Raw genomic sequence first — 16611 nt, forward strand, 5'->3', positions numbered from 1 at the left:
GTACATCTTTCCAGTGAGCTAAAGTCAAGTCCAGGGGAGTGGAAGGAACGTTCCCCATCATCCGTTTGTTAGTCAGGCACAGTGCAAGAAAAAAACACACAAAAATGGTCTCCTTAACCTCCCTCCAGTGAGCTAGGATCAAGTCTAGGGGGCTAGATGGAGGTCCTCAGAACGCTATCTATAGCTCTGATCAGATGTTCAGTCCAAAAGGCTACAAGAAACAAACAATTAATACAAAAGGAGGAAAACACACAGGCCTAAGAAAAGCTACGAGTTGGAGATCTCCCAAGCTGGGCCACAACCTCCTACAAGGGTGCAGAAGGAATGGACCCGAGTTGGCCCACAACCTCCTGTAAGAAGGAGTGGACCCGAGTTGGCCCACAACCTCCTGTAAGGGTGCAGAAGGAGTGGACCCGAGTTGGCCCACAACCTCCTGCAAGGGTGCAGAAGGAGTGGACCCGAGTTATGAGTTGGAGATCTCCCAAGTTGGCCCACATCCTCCTGCCAGGGTACGGGAGGAGTGGACCCAAGTTGGCCCACAACCTCCTGCCAGATAAGCAGAAGGAGCAGACCCAAGTACAAGGTGGGCGGGTTGAGTCTCGTTTAGGAGGCCCTCCTGGTCAGTTCTGGCCAAAAACCAAACTGACTCGCGCCCTACAAGTATAAGCAAAAGCAAAACAGACAGACAAATTACAGGACAAGACAAATGAACAGCGCTGTTTTCTTACCTTCGGAGTCTGGGATCTCAGGGTCTCTGGGGCTATCCCGGACGAGCCCCCAAATGTTGTGCCAAGTTGCAAGACCACCCCCAAGAAGACCACCGAGATTCAGACACTCCGAAATGCAAAAGCAAGGCAAGGCTTTATTTAACGAGCTGCCAACTCGGGCCTCGTCCTACCCACCGACACAGCGGAGGTTAGGAGGAAGCCCCGAGCTGTGATTACACAGGGCTTATAAAGGCAAAGAACAAGGTTACAACAATCAGCTGTGCAAGCAAGATTAGAACACAGGTACAAATCTGATTGGCTCAGGGTTCGATTCTAAAATGGGGTTCACGTGGTAGGGCTTGACTTCAAAGTCTGGCACCTCACAAACAACAGAGAGAGGACAGCGCTGCACGGTGGGGTCACTCCCCGCCACTTGCTGGTGGCTCGGGCTGGCTCCATGTCTGCACCTGTCGGTGGCTGCGGGTCAGGACTTGGGGCTGAGGCAACCATGTCCTGGGCTGTGGGTGCCAGCAAGTTGACTGTGCGGGACCCTCTGGAGCGGAGGGCACAGCTGAAACATTTTCCTCAGAGTCCTCCTCTAGTAGAGTTAACTGGGGTGGGGAGTATGGAGGGGGAAACATTTCCTCCTCTGTGCTTCCTCCCTGGAGGACAGGTGAGTACAATTTCTTCTCTTCCTTCTTGGTTTCTCTCTTGTCTGGATGGCCCGAACGAGGGGTGTAGATTAGGCATTGTAAAGTCCTGATCTTACCTATGTCAAAGCTCCCCTTGGGTGGCCAATTAGTTCCCTTAAAGGTGGGCCATTCTGACTTGCACAGGGTGATCCACTTTTTCTTCTTAAGGGCCACACTCTGGTTCTGAGCTATCTTTTTAACCTCCCTCCAGTGAGCTAGGATCAAGTCTAGGGGCTAGATGGAGGTTCCCATGATAGAACGTTACCCATAGCTCTGATCAGATGTTCAGTTCTAAAGGCTACAAAAAACAAAACAATTATAATAATACAAAAGGAGGAAAACACACAGGCCTGAGAACAAGAAAAGCTACCAGTTGGAGATGGAGATCTCCCAAGTTGGCCCACAACCTCCTGCAAAGGTGCAGAAGGAGTGGACCCACGTTGAAGGAAGCATTCAGGGGTCCCCCTTCAAGGGTGGAGAGTCTGGGGCTTCCCCCAGTCTCCACAGGATTGCCAAGTAAGCACGTCCGCTTCAACAACCCCTTCAAGAAATATGAGACGGAACAGCCATCCTCAAAAAGGGAGCAAAGCAGACAGACAGACAAATTACAGGACAAGACAAATGAACAGCACTGTTAGGTTTTTAAAGTAGGTAGCTGGTAAAGGAGAACACCACGTGGTATTCAGGCAGGAGAGAATGTTTATTACCGAACTGCTGGCCTGTGGCCAAGATGATCCATGGCCAGAGAGAAGGGAGAGAGAGAGAGACCCCCACCCAGCCCTGCCTTATATCTAGGGCAGGGGCAAGGGGTGTGGCCAGGTGGATTAGGATGTGACCTCAGGGAAAGGGGAGGCAACTGCCTCCAGGTCTGCAGGTTACCCAGGTAACTGGGTGGAGACTTAATGAGGTGGGTGCATCTACGTGGAGCCCTCAGGGAGAGCACCTTACATTCCAGCCTTTTAATAGTTATGAAAAAGGGCTAAGACTCTCTCTGGCTGTTTCCTGCTGGCAAGGGGCGTCGGCATTAGGGGTAAAAGGCAGAAATGTGGCCCCTCCTGGAGAAGGCGAGCAGCAGGGTCCCTTGGTGGTAGATGCCAGTTCTTGAATGAAGCCTGGAAGAAGTCTCATAAGGTAGGGGCTGGGCAAAAAAAAAAAAATATTAAGGCAAAAGGAAGGGCTTAGGGCACAAAATTAAAAATTGAATGACTTGGCTAGTTCTTATACTCAGGTATGGACATTAGATGAACAAGCTACTATCTCTTGATCCCCCAGCTCTGATTAATTTTGAAAGGGCGAGACAAAGTGACTCCTTTTAGGATGTGACATCATTCTCCTCTTACTCCTCTCCATGATCCTTGTTCCCTGAACTGGCTGAGTCCCAGGGGTCTAGGTGCTTGTTGCTGGGATGGCTTGCCCCCGTTGTCATTCATGGGGTTTGAACTCAGGGCCTGGGCATTGTCCCTGAGCACTTCTGCTCGAGGCTAGCACTCTACCACTTGAGCCACAGCTCCACTTCCAGCATTTGGCTGGTAAGAGATCAGTCTCTTCAGCCATGCTTCCAGTCTGGCTCTTTGCTGGCTAGTTGGGAGATGGAGTGTGAGAGAGATTTTCAACCCGGGTTGGCTTTGAACTGCAATCCAAGGCATCTTTGCCACAAAAGCCCTTTTTGATTTCCAATTAAAACAAGAAGGAGACCAAGGGGACTAGAGCTTACCTGTACCTTGTCAAGAATTGACCAAATACTTGCCAGAATTCTGCAATGACAAAACTCAATAGATGTGATGAGTTTTAGCACAGATATATAGCTAGATGGACATACTAACAAATGACATTTACACAGACATACATACTGTGCACATAGGTTTTACAGCATGCAAAAATGAATTTCAGCAGTAGAGTCTTTTTTGGAATTCCAATAGTAAATGACATTTTTTTTTTGCCCAATATTTTAAAACCACGTGGTCGGTTAGAAAAACAATTTTACTAGAAAATAACAATTTTCAGATTATAAAATGGAGAAACCATATTTTGATAAACTCCAGTGGGGTGCCATGTTGGGGGGGGGGGTGGCAGGAGGACACAAACACACTAACAGAGAACACGTAGCATGGCTTGCTAGTGCCTGTTAAACCCAATCTCCACCACGTGGTCAATGCTAGAGAAAAGAACTTTTAGATATCTTTGCTGACAAAGCACATTGGTGGTCAAGCCTCAGTTTCGGAGGTCTGTGAAAAGAGGCAGCTTTGTGAGCAAGGCACACAAGGATGGTACGACCTGGGGAGTTTTATAAAGTAAGCAGGCAGATGAGAGTGGGAGAAAAAGGAAGGGAAAGAGAGGAAAACAGAAAAAGAGAGAGCCTGAATATAAGTGACTTCTGACCATTTACCATTGCAGTGGCAAAAACTGTATCTGAGTATTTCGAGCAGGCCTCATTGCACTGTCAAGAGGCATGCTAGCAGTGTCCCGGCTCAGTGTGACTGTGATGCAAAACCCAAAAAGCACGGGAGGGAGGCGCCTGGTGAGTGGATGAGAGCTTACCGGGCAGAAGTGGCAGAAGCGGTGGATGGAGCAGCAGAGAACCGGAGCAGCAGCAGTTTCACTCACCAGGGTAGACAAGTGGTGTCTAGGTGGAGGTGGATGTGGAGGCCAGCAATGGTATTAGTGAAAAGTGCCATGTGGCATCTGGCAGCAGCTCAGTTCGCGGAAAAAGGGCCATCAGGACTGGGGATACTCCCAGAAAAAGGAGGAAAATAGAAGAGAATTCCACCTGTCCTGACTCTTAAGCCCCGTCTGAGTCACGGCACCATATATGTTAGGTTTTTAAAGTAGGTAGCCAGTAAAGGAGAACGCCACATGGTTTTCAGGCAGGAGAGAACGTTTATTACCGAACTGCTGGCCTGTGGCCAAGATGATCCATGGCTGGAGAGAAGGGAGAGAGAGAGAGAGACCCGCACCTAGCCCTACCTTATATCTAGGGCAGGGGCAAGGGGTGTGGCCAGGTGGATTAGGAAGTGAACTCAGGGAAAGGGGAGGTAACTGCCTCCAGGTCTGCTGGTTATCCAGGTAAATGGGTGGAGACTTAATGAGGTGGGGGCATGTACATGGAGCCCTCAGGGAGAGGACCTTACAAGTACTGTTTTGTTACCTTCGGAGTCTGGGGTCTTGGGGGTCTCTGGGGCTATCCCAGACAAGCCCCCAAATGTTATGCCAAGTCATGAAACGACCACCAAGAAGACCACCGAGGCTCAGACGTTCCAAAATGCAAAAGCAAGGCAAGGGTTTATTCAAGCGGGCCGTAGCCCGGGCCTTGTCCTACCCACCCACACAGCAGAGGTTAGGAGGCAGCCCCAAGCTGCAATTGCACAGGGCTTATAAAGGCAAAACACAAAGTTACAGCAATCAGGTATTCAAGCAAGACAAAAAACAAAGTTACAGCAATCAGGTGTTCAAGCAAGCAAGATTAGGACATGGGTACAAATCTGATTGGCTCAGGGCTCAAGACATTCTGGGGACGGTTAGAATTAAGCATTCCCAGGCGGTTAGAGTTCTTGACCGTCTGGGCCCTAATAAGCTTGCCCTGGGTTTGCTCATAGTTTAAATAGACAACAAAACGGGGGCTTCCTGAAAATGGGGTTTACATTAACTCTTCATTCCCCCCTTCAAGTGTGGCAAACAGTGTTCTGAGGGGTCACTGGCAGCAGCTGTGTGTATCTACCAGAGAGAGAGAGAGAGAGAGAGAGAGAGAGAGAGAGAGAGAGAGAGAGAGAGAGAGTATACCAACACATGTCAGCACTGGAAGATAAACCCAATCACCTAGTCATGAATGAGCCACTTCTGTCTCACTCCAGCCATGCCTTCCATGACCACTTTGGAGCAGATGGCAGAAAGCTGGAATTGGAGCAGAAGGCAGCATACCACAACTATGGTCTCTGCTTACATGCATTTTGAACTCTTTGGATTTTCACTGCAACTACATGTCAGGCATTTTCACACCCTTTCGTTCTAGCAAGGTGCATTGATTTTATTTTATTTTTTTTCAAATTTTTATTATCAAACTGATGTACAGAGAGGTTACAGTTTCATATGTTAGGCATTGGATACATTTCTTGTACTGTTTGTTACCTTGTCCCTCATACCCCCCTCCCTCCCCCCTTTCCCTCCCCCTCCCTGGAGGTGTTCCGTTCACTTACACCAAACAGTTTTGCAAGTATTGCTTTTGTAGTTGTTTCTCTTTTTTTTACCCTGTCTCTCAAATTTGGTATTTCTTTTTTTTTGGCCAGTCCTGGGCCTTGGGCTCAGGGCCCGAGCACTGTCCCTGGCTTCTTCCCGCTCAAGGCTAGCACTCTGCCACTTGAGCCACAGCGCCGCTTCTGGCCGTTTTCTGTATATGTGGTGCTGGGGAATCGAACCTAGGGCCTCGTGTATCCGAGGCAGGCATTCTTGCCACTAGGCTATATCCCCAGCCCTCAAATTTGGTATTTCTTTTGAATTTCCTACTTCCAATACCGGTAAACACGGTTTCCAATATACTCAGATAAGATTACAGAGATAGTGTAGGTACAACCACAGGAATGTGATACAAGAACATCATCAATAATAGAAGCTACAGATACACATAGGACGTTGAAAGTAGTTACAACTGTGACATAACAATTGTTTCCATAACATGGAGTTCATTTCACTTAGCATCATCTTATGTGTTCATAAGGGTATAGCTATTGGGCCTTGTGATGCTCTGCTATGACTTGCCTAAACCTGTACTAATTATTCTCAATAAGGGAGACCATAGAGTCCATGTTTCTTTGGGTCTGGCTCACTTCACTTAGTATAACTTTTTCCAAGTCCTTCCATTTCCTTACAAATGGAACAATGTCATTCTTTCTGATACAGGCATAAAATTCCATTGTGTATATGTACCACATTTTCCTGATCCATTCGTCTACTGAGGGGCATCTGGGTTGGTTCCAGATTCTAGCTATGACAAATTGTGCTGCGATGAACATTGTTGTGCTGGTGGCATTACTGTGATTTTGTTTGTGGTCTTTTGGATAGATACCCAAAAGTGGGGCTGCTGGGTCATAGGGGAGTTCTATATTTAGCCTTCTGAGGAATCTCCATACTGCTTGCCAGAGTGGCTGAACCAGTTTACATTCCCACCAACAATGAAGTAGGGTTCCCTTTTGTCACATCCCCTCCAACAATTGTTATTATTAGTTTTCTTGATATATGACATTCTTGCTGGGGTGAGATGGAATCTCAATGTTGTTTTGATTTGCATTTCTTTTATGGCCAGTGATGTAGAGCATTTTTTCTTATGTCTCTTGGCCATTCTCATTTCCTCATCAGAGAAGTTTCTTTGTAAGTCTTTAGCCCACTTGATGAGGGGGCTATTGGTTTTTTGCGGTTTTGTTTTGGAAGAAGGTAATTTTTTTAGTTCTGCATATATTTTAGAGATGAGGCCTTTGTCTGTTGAATGTCCGGTAAAGATCTTCTCCCAGTCTGTGGGCTTTCTGTTTATCTTGCGAGCTATGTCCTGTGCCGTGCAGAAGCTCTGCAGTTTGATGCAATCCCATTTGTCCAACCTTTCTTTGATTTGTAGCCTTTCTGGGGGTGCATTGATTTTAATGAGTCCTGTAGTCTTATAGATGAAAAACTTCACCCTGCTAGCCACATCTAATGGTTGGACCACTCCAAAGTGGTAGGGTAGTAAATGGACTAATGAGCTATCATGGTGATGACTTTGTTTAAAGAGTTGATGTAAGATGTTTGTGGCTTCTGTCTGGAATCTTAGCTATGTGGGAAGCTCATATCTGAGGATTGCCACTCCTAGCCAGCCCTAGAAGTAAAGTCTGACTCTAATCTCTAACTACCAAAAAGGCTGGTAACAGGAACTGTATCTAAACCTGTGCCTTAAGCAATAATCAGGGGCATTGCCTAGGCCTTAAGATCAAGCCCCAGAACCAGCATACACACACACACACACACACACGAGTGCAAAGCCAGACACCTGGCACCTGGTGGATCATGCCTGTAATCCTAGGTACTTGGTATTAGGAAAAATGGAGGAGAAAGGAAGGAGCAGGCTCGATTCTCCATCTTGACAGGCAATGACTGTTTATTGAGGCACATCAAAGACAACAAGCCTTCTTATGGGATTGGAGGTTGTGCAAGGAGATAGGGTTGGAGTTAGGCTTTTATGGGGTCTGAACAAGGAGATAGAGGTTATTTGAAACAGCTATTAGGACTGGGAGGTGAGGGCTTTCTGTTAGGCCCACAGTGGGATGTTGTTGGTTAGATTGCCTTAATCCAGTATATCTTCACATACCTGGGGTTTTACCAGACATCCATATGCACCTGTAATAATAGGGTGGGGGTCAATCCTTCACTCAGGAGGCTGAGATCTGAGGGTCACAGTTCAAAGCCAGCCCAGGCAGTAAAGTCCATGACACTCTTATCTCCAATTAACCACCAAAAAGCCAGAAGCAGAGCTGTGGCTCAAGTGGTGGAGTATAGCCTTGAGCAAAAGAGATCATGGATATCATTCAGGCCCTGAGTTCAAGCCCTAGGAACAGAACCAGCACAGACACACAAATGTGCTTTGTCTGTCCAGCCTGCCCTGTCCTACAAGGTTACTTTCTGCTGTTATTACAATGAAAGAAGGCCCTCTTCAGATGCCAGCAACATGCCTTTGGAATTCCTAGCTTCAAGAAACATGAGTTAAATGAACCTGATTCTTACAAAATAATTATTCTGAACTATCTTGTGATACAAACAAGAAGCAGAGGAAGACAAGGTGTAATTGTGGAAAGAAGGATAGAGAAATCTATTCAGGGTTTTCTGGTAGTAAAGAGAGAGGCTGAATTTGAACCCACGTCTGCTGACTCAAAGCTTTTGTTTTGTTTATAGTCAATACTGCATCTTGCATCCATCTTCCCAACAGCTGACCAGCTGCATCTGAATCTGGGAGTAGAGCACTGGGCACCATCCATTTGGAGCACTGGAAAGGCAGCTGCTACCTGGATGAGGTCCTTACAGCCCGGCCACCAACAACTCTTCTTTTTCTTTCTCCTCCATTGACTTTGTGTTTGAGCCACCTGTGATTTTTGAGCATGAAGTAATTCCAATAGGTATACCCAGGCTCTGGTGGCTCACATCTGTAATCCTAGGTACTTAGGAAGCTGAGATCTGAGGATCACATTTCAAAGCCAGCCTCCTCCTCCTCCTCCTCCTCCTCCTCCTCCTCCTCCTCCTCCTCCTCCTCCTCCTCCTCCTCCTCCTCCTCCTCCTCCTCCTCCTCCTCCTCCTCCTCCTCCTCCTCCTCCTCCTCCTCCTCCTCCTCCTCCTCCTCCTCCTCCTCCTCCTCCTCCTCCTCCTCCTCCTCCTCCTCCTCCTCCTCCTCCTCCTCCTCCTCCTCCTCCTCCTCCTCCTCCTCCTCCTCCTCCTCCTCCTCCTCCTCCTCCTCCTCCTCCTCCTCCTCCTCCTCCTCCTCCTCCTCCTCCTCCTCCTCCTCCTCCTCCTCCTCCTCCTCCTCCTCCTCCTCCTCCTCCTCCTCCTCCTCCTCCTCCTCCTCCTCCTCCTCCTCCTCCTCCTCCTCCTCAAGGCTAGCACTCTACCACAGCACCATTTCTGGCCGTGTGTGTGGGCGGGTGTTGCTGAGGAATTAAACCCAGAGCTTCATGTATGTGAGGCAAGCACTCTACTAGACTATATTCCCAGCTCTCATGAGATTCTTTTTTTTTTTTTTTTTTTTTTTTTTTTTTTTGCCAGTCGTGGGCCTTGGACTCAGGGCCTGAGCACTGTCCCTGGCTTCTTCCGGCTCAAGGCTAGCACTCTGCCACTTGAGCCACAGCGCCGCTTCTGGCCGTTTTCTGTATATGTGGTGCTGGGGAATCGAACCTAGGGCCTCGTGTATCCGAGGCAGGCACTCTTGCCACTAGGCTATATCCCCAGCCCTCTCATGAGATTCTTTTTTTTTTTTTGGCCAGTCCTGGGCCTTGGACTCAGGGCCTGAGCACTGTCCCTGGCTTCTTCCCGCTCAAGGCTAGCACTCTGCCACTTGAGCCACAGCGCCGCTTCTGGCCGTTTTCTGTATATGTGGTGCTGGGGAATCGAACCTAGGGCCTCGTGTATCCGAGGCAGGCACTCTTGCCACTAGGCCATATCCCCAGCCCGTCTCATGAGATTCTTATCTCCAGATAACCAAGTGATATAGAGTGCTAGCCTTGAGCAGAAAAAGCTCAGGACAGCACTCAGATCCTGATTTCAAGGCCTAGGACAGGCACAAGAAAGAAAGGAAATAAGGAAGGAAGGAAGAAAGGAAGAAAAAAGAAAGGAAGGAAGGAAGGAAGGAAATCCTAGTAAGTGTAACCAACCTAGAAATTTAGAACAGAGTCAACACTTTGTACTTGTTTTTTTGAAGTCACCCTTCTTCCTGGGATGAAACAAATGCTTGTCAGACAATGACTAACTTTGCCAAGGCAGACAGCAGAGGTCGGGGAGGGGAGAGAGGGAGATGGAATTGGCTAAGAATTTGAGCCATGTACTCACTCTTTCCAAGTCTGATTCCTCTTTGCACATGGCAAAATGAGGATCAATTTTCTGTCAGGATGGCAAATGCCAGTACTCAAAGGAGCAGATCAGTAAATACAAATGAGTGCAATGCCTGTGATGTTTGATAGCTCAGGGGTTCCTGGGACACAGCCTACTGTTCTGTAGTTTTCTGCTGGTTAATTGGAGAAAAGAGATGCATGGGTTTTCCTGCCTGGGTTGAGATCCTCGGATCTCAGCCTCATGAGTAGCTAGGCTTACAGTGTGAACCACACTTGACTGGCTACAGACTAAAGTTTAGTGGGCTGTTTTTAGGATTAGTGTTGGAAGGAAGGTTGTGTCCTGGACACTTTCCCTGAATGCCTGTGCAGCAGGTGGTCTTCAGTCTGATATTTCTTTCCCACTTCTGTCCTTTCTCCAGACTTCTGGACTTCTAGCCCACCAGTAACACACTTGGTATATGGAAGTGAAATTTTCTTATTGTAGATTAGAAGTGAATAGTAATAGTGATTAGGCAAGAATGGATATAGACAAGAGTAACTTTGGGAGATTGAAACAGACATCTCTTTATTTGTCATAGCCTGAACAATTTCAGTACAGCAGATGGTTCAGGTCTGATCTTCATACTTCAGCCAAAAAGCATTTTCTTTTTTATGCTTATTTGAGTTTGGTTTCAACAAGATGACAGGGCTCTAACAAATATACGAACTGTCCCTGCCAAAGATTACTGAAAAGATCAGGCTCTACAGTGTGCATTGCCATGGGCAATGAGCCTTCAGAGGGAATGGGTCTTGTCTGATGGGAATGCATCCTCATGTCCTGAAACCTTTTTCATCAGTCTGAGTCTGATGTTCATGGAGAGAATGTGTGTGAGCATGCAGGTGGATATATATTTGGACAGATGAGGGACTTAAAAACAAAGTTGACTGGGGCTGGGAATATGGCTTAGTGGTAACTTGCTTGCCTCGTATACATGAAGTCCTTGGTTCGATTCCTCAGTACCACATATATAGAAAAAGCCAGAAATGGCACTGTGGCTCAAGGGGTAGAGTGCTAGCCTTGAGCAAAAAGAAGCCAGGGACAGTTCTCAGGCCCTGAGTTCAAGCCCCAGGACTGACAAAAAACAAAACAAAACAAAAACAAAACTGACAAAGTAAAAGATAGACGTCAAAGTGAAGGGATGAGCAGGTAGGATTCTCACTGCTAGTCTCCTTGGGAAACAAAAAGTCAAGAATATTTACTGGGTGTGAAGAAGTTTGTTTGGCTCCACAAAAGATGCAGAGATGATGGTTAGGTTTTGAGAAGGAAGGAGGAAACAGATTGAAGACCAGTGTTATGGCTTGGATGACACATGTTCTCCACAGACCATATAATGTAGGCGTGGTTCATTCCCATGGTGCTCTTGGGTTAGGAGATATTTAGTGGGTGGAGCCTAGGGAGGAAGTTACTTCATCTCCAGGGCTGTGCCCTTGACATGGGTAACAGAGCCTAGTCCTTCTCTATCTCTTTCTTGCCCCCTGCCCCAGCTCCTGTGAGGTGAGTAATTTATTCCTCCATATGTAGCTACCTCATCACAGGGCTGAAGGCAATGGAATCAAGTGACCCTAAATTGAAACTTTTGAAACCATGAGCCAAAGCAAACCTTTATTCCTCCCAAGTTAGTTGGGGTTGGGGCGGGGTAGGCTTGATCTACAAGTGGGGGACAGTGTGTCTACAGTGGGAAGCAAGGTGTTGAGAAACCCACATTGGATGGTAGCTATTGATGTCTGCTGTTTCAGTCAGCAGAAAAATACTTCTCACCCCTGGTGCACCACAGGGTTCACCAGCAGTTAGGGTGTTCCCAGACACTGGGGGACATGCCACAGCCACTGCCACCTGGATGCATGGGCATCCAGGGAAAGTATCCAGGCACAACCTTCACTCCAAAGGTCATCTTAAAAACAGCCAGGCACTGGTGGTTCATACCTGTAATCCTGGTTATTCAGGAGGCTGTGATCTGAAGATCACAGTTCAAAGCCAGCCCAGTTTCACAGACTTTCCTGCCATGCAGGAAACTTTTTCCTTCAATTAACTACCAGTAAACCAGAAGTGCTGTGGCTCAAGTGATCAAGCGCTAGCCTTGCGTAAAAGAGCTCAGGTATTGGACTTTAGGCCCAGAGTTCAAGGCCCAGGACAAAAAAGAAAAAAAAAATTTAGTCTGTGACAGAGGTTGGTGTGTTCTCCCCTCTTGTGTGAGTTTTCTTGGTGATTTCTATCGTTGTGCTGTGTGTGTCATTAAATATAGTGAAGGGTACAAAGCCATTTACTATCATTCTACAAGAATTTTACCAAGCCGTTTGCATTTCCGTGTGTGGTTTCTTGTGAAGTTCAAGCATAGGAATACCACTTATTTTTTCCACGGCAGTTAACCCCCTACAGGGGCATTGCCCTACTGTATGCTATTGTTTATGAGGAACATGAAGCTTAATAAAAGAATACAATACCTGAGTACTACTCATCAAGTCAACTAAATTTACAATGTTTATTACTGAATTGCTTGCTTCTATTTCCTATGTTCTGTTTCCTTCTTCTATCCTGCCTCAAAACCAGACCCTAGGTCACCAGGCCCTAAGGGCAGCGTTCTCTGGACCCCAGCCCCAGCTTGCCAGGCTGACCTGCTAGACTCTTCTCAGGCCATCAGGAAATCCAGCAGCTGGCCATGGTGACTGTGCTGCTGAGCCTCTGTTTCTTGGTTCATGAGATCAGAAATATGGCGAGTGCCTAGCAATTCACCCAACAGAGGGATAATTCTCCCTCCCCAGAGCTTTCAGGTCAGTGGCAAATGTATACCAGGGATGGGAACAGGGTAAACTCATAATTGTGGTTGTAACCTGATATGTGGATAACTCATAAATCATCCAGACTCATGAGTTCCCGTTGGTAATCATCCTTCTGTAAATATCCAACGTGTTCTTGGGACCTTATCTTTCTAAGGGTGTTGTAGGTGTGGTTATCTTGGCTTGTATAAATGCAACCTGGTCATCAGGTTTGCTTGGTGTTTTCCTTGAGTACACTGCTGACTGCTGTAAGGGGTCCTGTTCTTCACTATGGTAGGTAACTGGTTTCTGACATGAAATGTGCCGTTTAGTATCTATCCTGTGATGTGCCTTTACACTGGATAGCACTTAATAGCACATGTGACTGGGGCTTTGATTCTTCAGTATATTAATCTCAACTCCAAAGGGTAAAGTTATGAAAATCTAGGAGCTTGGAAAAAATAACCCTTGAATGAGCTTAGTACCATATTCCCTAAGATCTAAGTTGTTATTCCAATAATTCTGGGATTTGATAAATGAACATTTATCCCTAAAATTGGGGTACTTGTGAAACTAAGTGTAATGTTAGAGTTCCAATCAATGCAGACTTTGTGCTTCTTGTTAGGGAATTCTGATGTGCACACAAGTGCTCCCACTGTAAAAAGGGAATCTATATTTTTGTAGGGAAAAGAGTCAGACAGATAGGCCGACAGATGGATAGACAGAGACAGGGATAACAGCCAGTAGCTGTTTGTAAGAGTTAAGTAGATAATCTCAAAAACATTTTTTCTCACCATGTTTAGCCACCATCCCTGTCATTAAGTATTGCATTTCTGCCTGAGAGCTGTGGGAAGCCGAACGATTCAGCATAGCTAAATGACTTGGACTGACACCCTGGCTCAGTTCCTCTGAGTCCACGTCCTGTGACTTGGTGAAACAAGACCCTCTGACTGCTGTGTTAACCCCAGCTCCCCAGAAGCCCTCTCTTTGAGGGATCAGAAAGCCAACAACCCTGAGGAAAAGAAGGTTATATTCCCACTAATCTTTGAGTTGAAGATTAGTTGCAAGAATGAAACATGAACAGGAAGAGTAATTCTGTTCTGGTGAAGGCTGTATGTGAATATTTTTTTCTTAAGAGTTCAGGCTAAGTGTGGCAGTGTCCTATAATCCTGGTACTTGGGAGGCTGAGGCAGGAGGATTTGAAGTTTAAGGCCCTTTATATCATGTAGCAACACTCTGTGTTGCCTAAAAAGTTTTAACTTCTTTATGCTTATGATTCCAATTGATTTCTTTGTTACTGTAAAAAAATTAGAAAATAGAAGGCAAAGCCCAAGGAAGAAAGATGTCATATACTCAAGAAATCTTAAGGCTTGGTGCAACCCCTTCCTGCCCTCCATCTTTAAGTATGTCTTCATCCCAGCAATCACAGGGCTCAGTGCTTGGGAGCTGCTTCATTTCATTTGCTAACACCTTGTCAGCTTTCCAGACACTTTCCGGAGACACCATGTCCCAACCAGCTCATTTCTTGTTCATCTTGTGTTGTTGTTTTCATCCCCTGTGTGAACATCTGCAAGTGTGTGTGGGAGGGGGTGTCTGTCTTCATCGACTTTATCTCTGTGCTATTCTTGTAAATGCCTGATGAATTTTAATATACACTGTCAGATTTTTCTTCCTAAAAATTAATGCCAAGCACCTATGATTCAGGCTTGTAATGTTAGCTATGTAAGAGGGCTTAGATCTGAGAACTGCGGTTTGAAGGCAGTCAAGATAGGAAGTCCACAAGACTCTTATTTCCAATTAACCACCAAAAAAAAAAATCAGAAATAGAGCTCTGGCTCAACTGGTTGAACACAAGCTTTGAGCAAAAAAGCTCAGGGACAGCACCCAGGTCCTAAGTTCAAGCCCCAGGACCGGTACATGCGCTCTCTCTCTCTCCACACACACACACACACACACACACACACACACACACACACACACACACACTATTTTTTTCATAAACATTTCTGTGTTTATCAATACCCAGATGCACTTCTACCTCCCCTTGAGTGTTACAACTAATGGTTATTTATTCTATTTGATTAAATCTCTATTTTATCTACTTTTTGGGGGATAGTACTGGGGTTTGAACTAAGGCTTTATACTAGTCAGGCAGACACTCTATCACCTGAATGCCTTAGCTCTATTTGTTCTATGTTTTGTTTACTTACTTATCCATTTTATTTACTTTTCTTTTGTTATTAGCAATTTGAATTTTTAAAATACATTTTATTATCTTTAAGTAGTTGTACAAAAAAGTTGACAGTCAACAAAATAGTTTATTAATATCATGTGTTTTGATCAAGTCACCCCTTTCACCATTCTCCCTTGTAAGTTGAACTTTTGAATGTATATGCATTATTTCTATTTGTGTCTGTGAAATGCTTCTTCATTTCTCTTGCCATTTTTCTGCTAAGACATTTTTCCATTTTATGATTCATATGCTGATATTGCTCTAAAATTCTGATACCATTTAAGTTTCATTTCTATATACTAAATTTATTTTTATTGTTATTGTTACTGTAGAGTTGATATACAGAGGGGTTACAGTTACACGAATCAGGTATAAATCTCATTTTTACTCTTAAAACTTGTATTTAACCCAATCTATTTTTCTTTAATGCTTAAAATAAGAGACTTACTTACCTATAAGATAAAAAGCTGGTATTGGTACCATATACCTATAATTCCAGCTACTTGGGAGACAAATCAGGAGAATTATGGTTCTAGGCTGACTTAGGCAAGAAGTTGAGAGTCTATTTGAAAAATAGGCAAGTTAGCCAGACAGATGGCTCAGGCTATTTGGGGATTTTAGTTCAAGTACAGGCCGGGCAAAAAGAAGTTTGTGAGATCCCCCCATTTCAAACAATAGCTAGGTTGAATGACACCAGCCATGCATCTCAACAACAGGACAAGCACAAGGGCTGCCCAAGGGCATGCACTCATCATCCCCAGTGGTGCAGGGAGCAAAAGCAGGGGGAAGGCAATGGAGGACATCCTGTATATAAAGGAAGACCCAGCCTCAGAAATAACACACACATGGACACACATATGGGCTGCAAGTGCAGCTCAAGAACTAGCAAGTACAACATTCTGAGTTCAAACCCAGTGCCAGAAAAAAGTTTAGTTCTTTTTATAGTAAACACATGCATATTTATAACTATTTTCTCTGTTTTTTATTTGCTTTCCTTATTTGTCTACTATTATTTTGTGTGTGTGTTTTTTAAATTATTTCTTTGAGACAAAGTCTCTCTGTACAGCCTAGGCTCGCCTTGAGCTCACGAGGGTCCCGCCTCAGTGTCTGGAGTACTGACATCTCAGGTGTGTGCCTCTACTCTAGGCTGGTCTTTTTGTCCTATATCAATTCTACATAGTATTTCAGGTACCATCAGTTTGTAATTAAATTTATGTAGCTTTCAAAATAATGCACTTCCCTCATCTGCTGGGTTAAAGGTTCCTGAAAACATCATATTAGAATTTGTTTTTGTTTTTGTCAGGGCATGGGTGGCTTCTGCCACTCATAGCTGTTCAGGAGGCTGAGAGGTCTGATGATCATGGTTAGAAGCCAGACTGGGCAAGAAAGTCTATGAGGGCTGGGGATATGGCCTAGTGGCAAGAGTGCCTGCCTCGTATACATGAGGCCCTGAGTTCAATTCCCCAGCACCACATATACAGAAAATGGCCCGAAGTGGTGCTGTGGCTCAAGTGGCAGAGTGCTAGCCTTGAGCAAAAAGAAGCCAGGGACAGTGCTCAGGCCCTGAGTCCAAGGCCCAGGACTGGCCAAAAAAAAAAAGGAAGTCTATGAGACTCTTATCTCCATTTAACTACCAA

The sequence above is a fragment of the Perognathus longimembris genome, chromosome 2 (assembly GCF_023159225.1).
Source record: "Perognathus longimembris pacificus isolate PPM17 chromosome 2, ASM2315922v1, whole genome shotgun sequence".
NCBI lineage: Eukaryota > Metazoa > Chordata > Mammalia > Rodentia > Heteromyidae > Perognathus > Perognathus longimembris.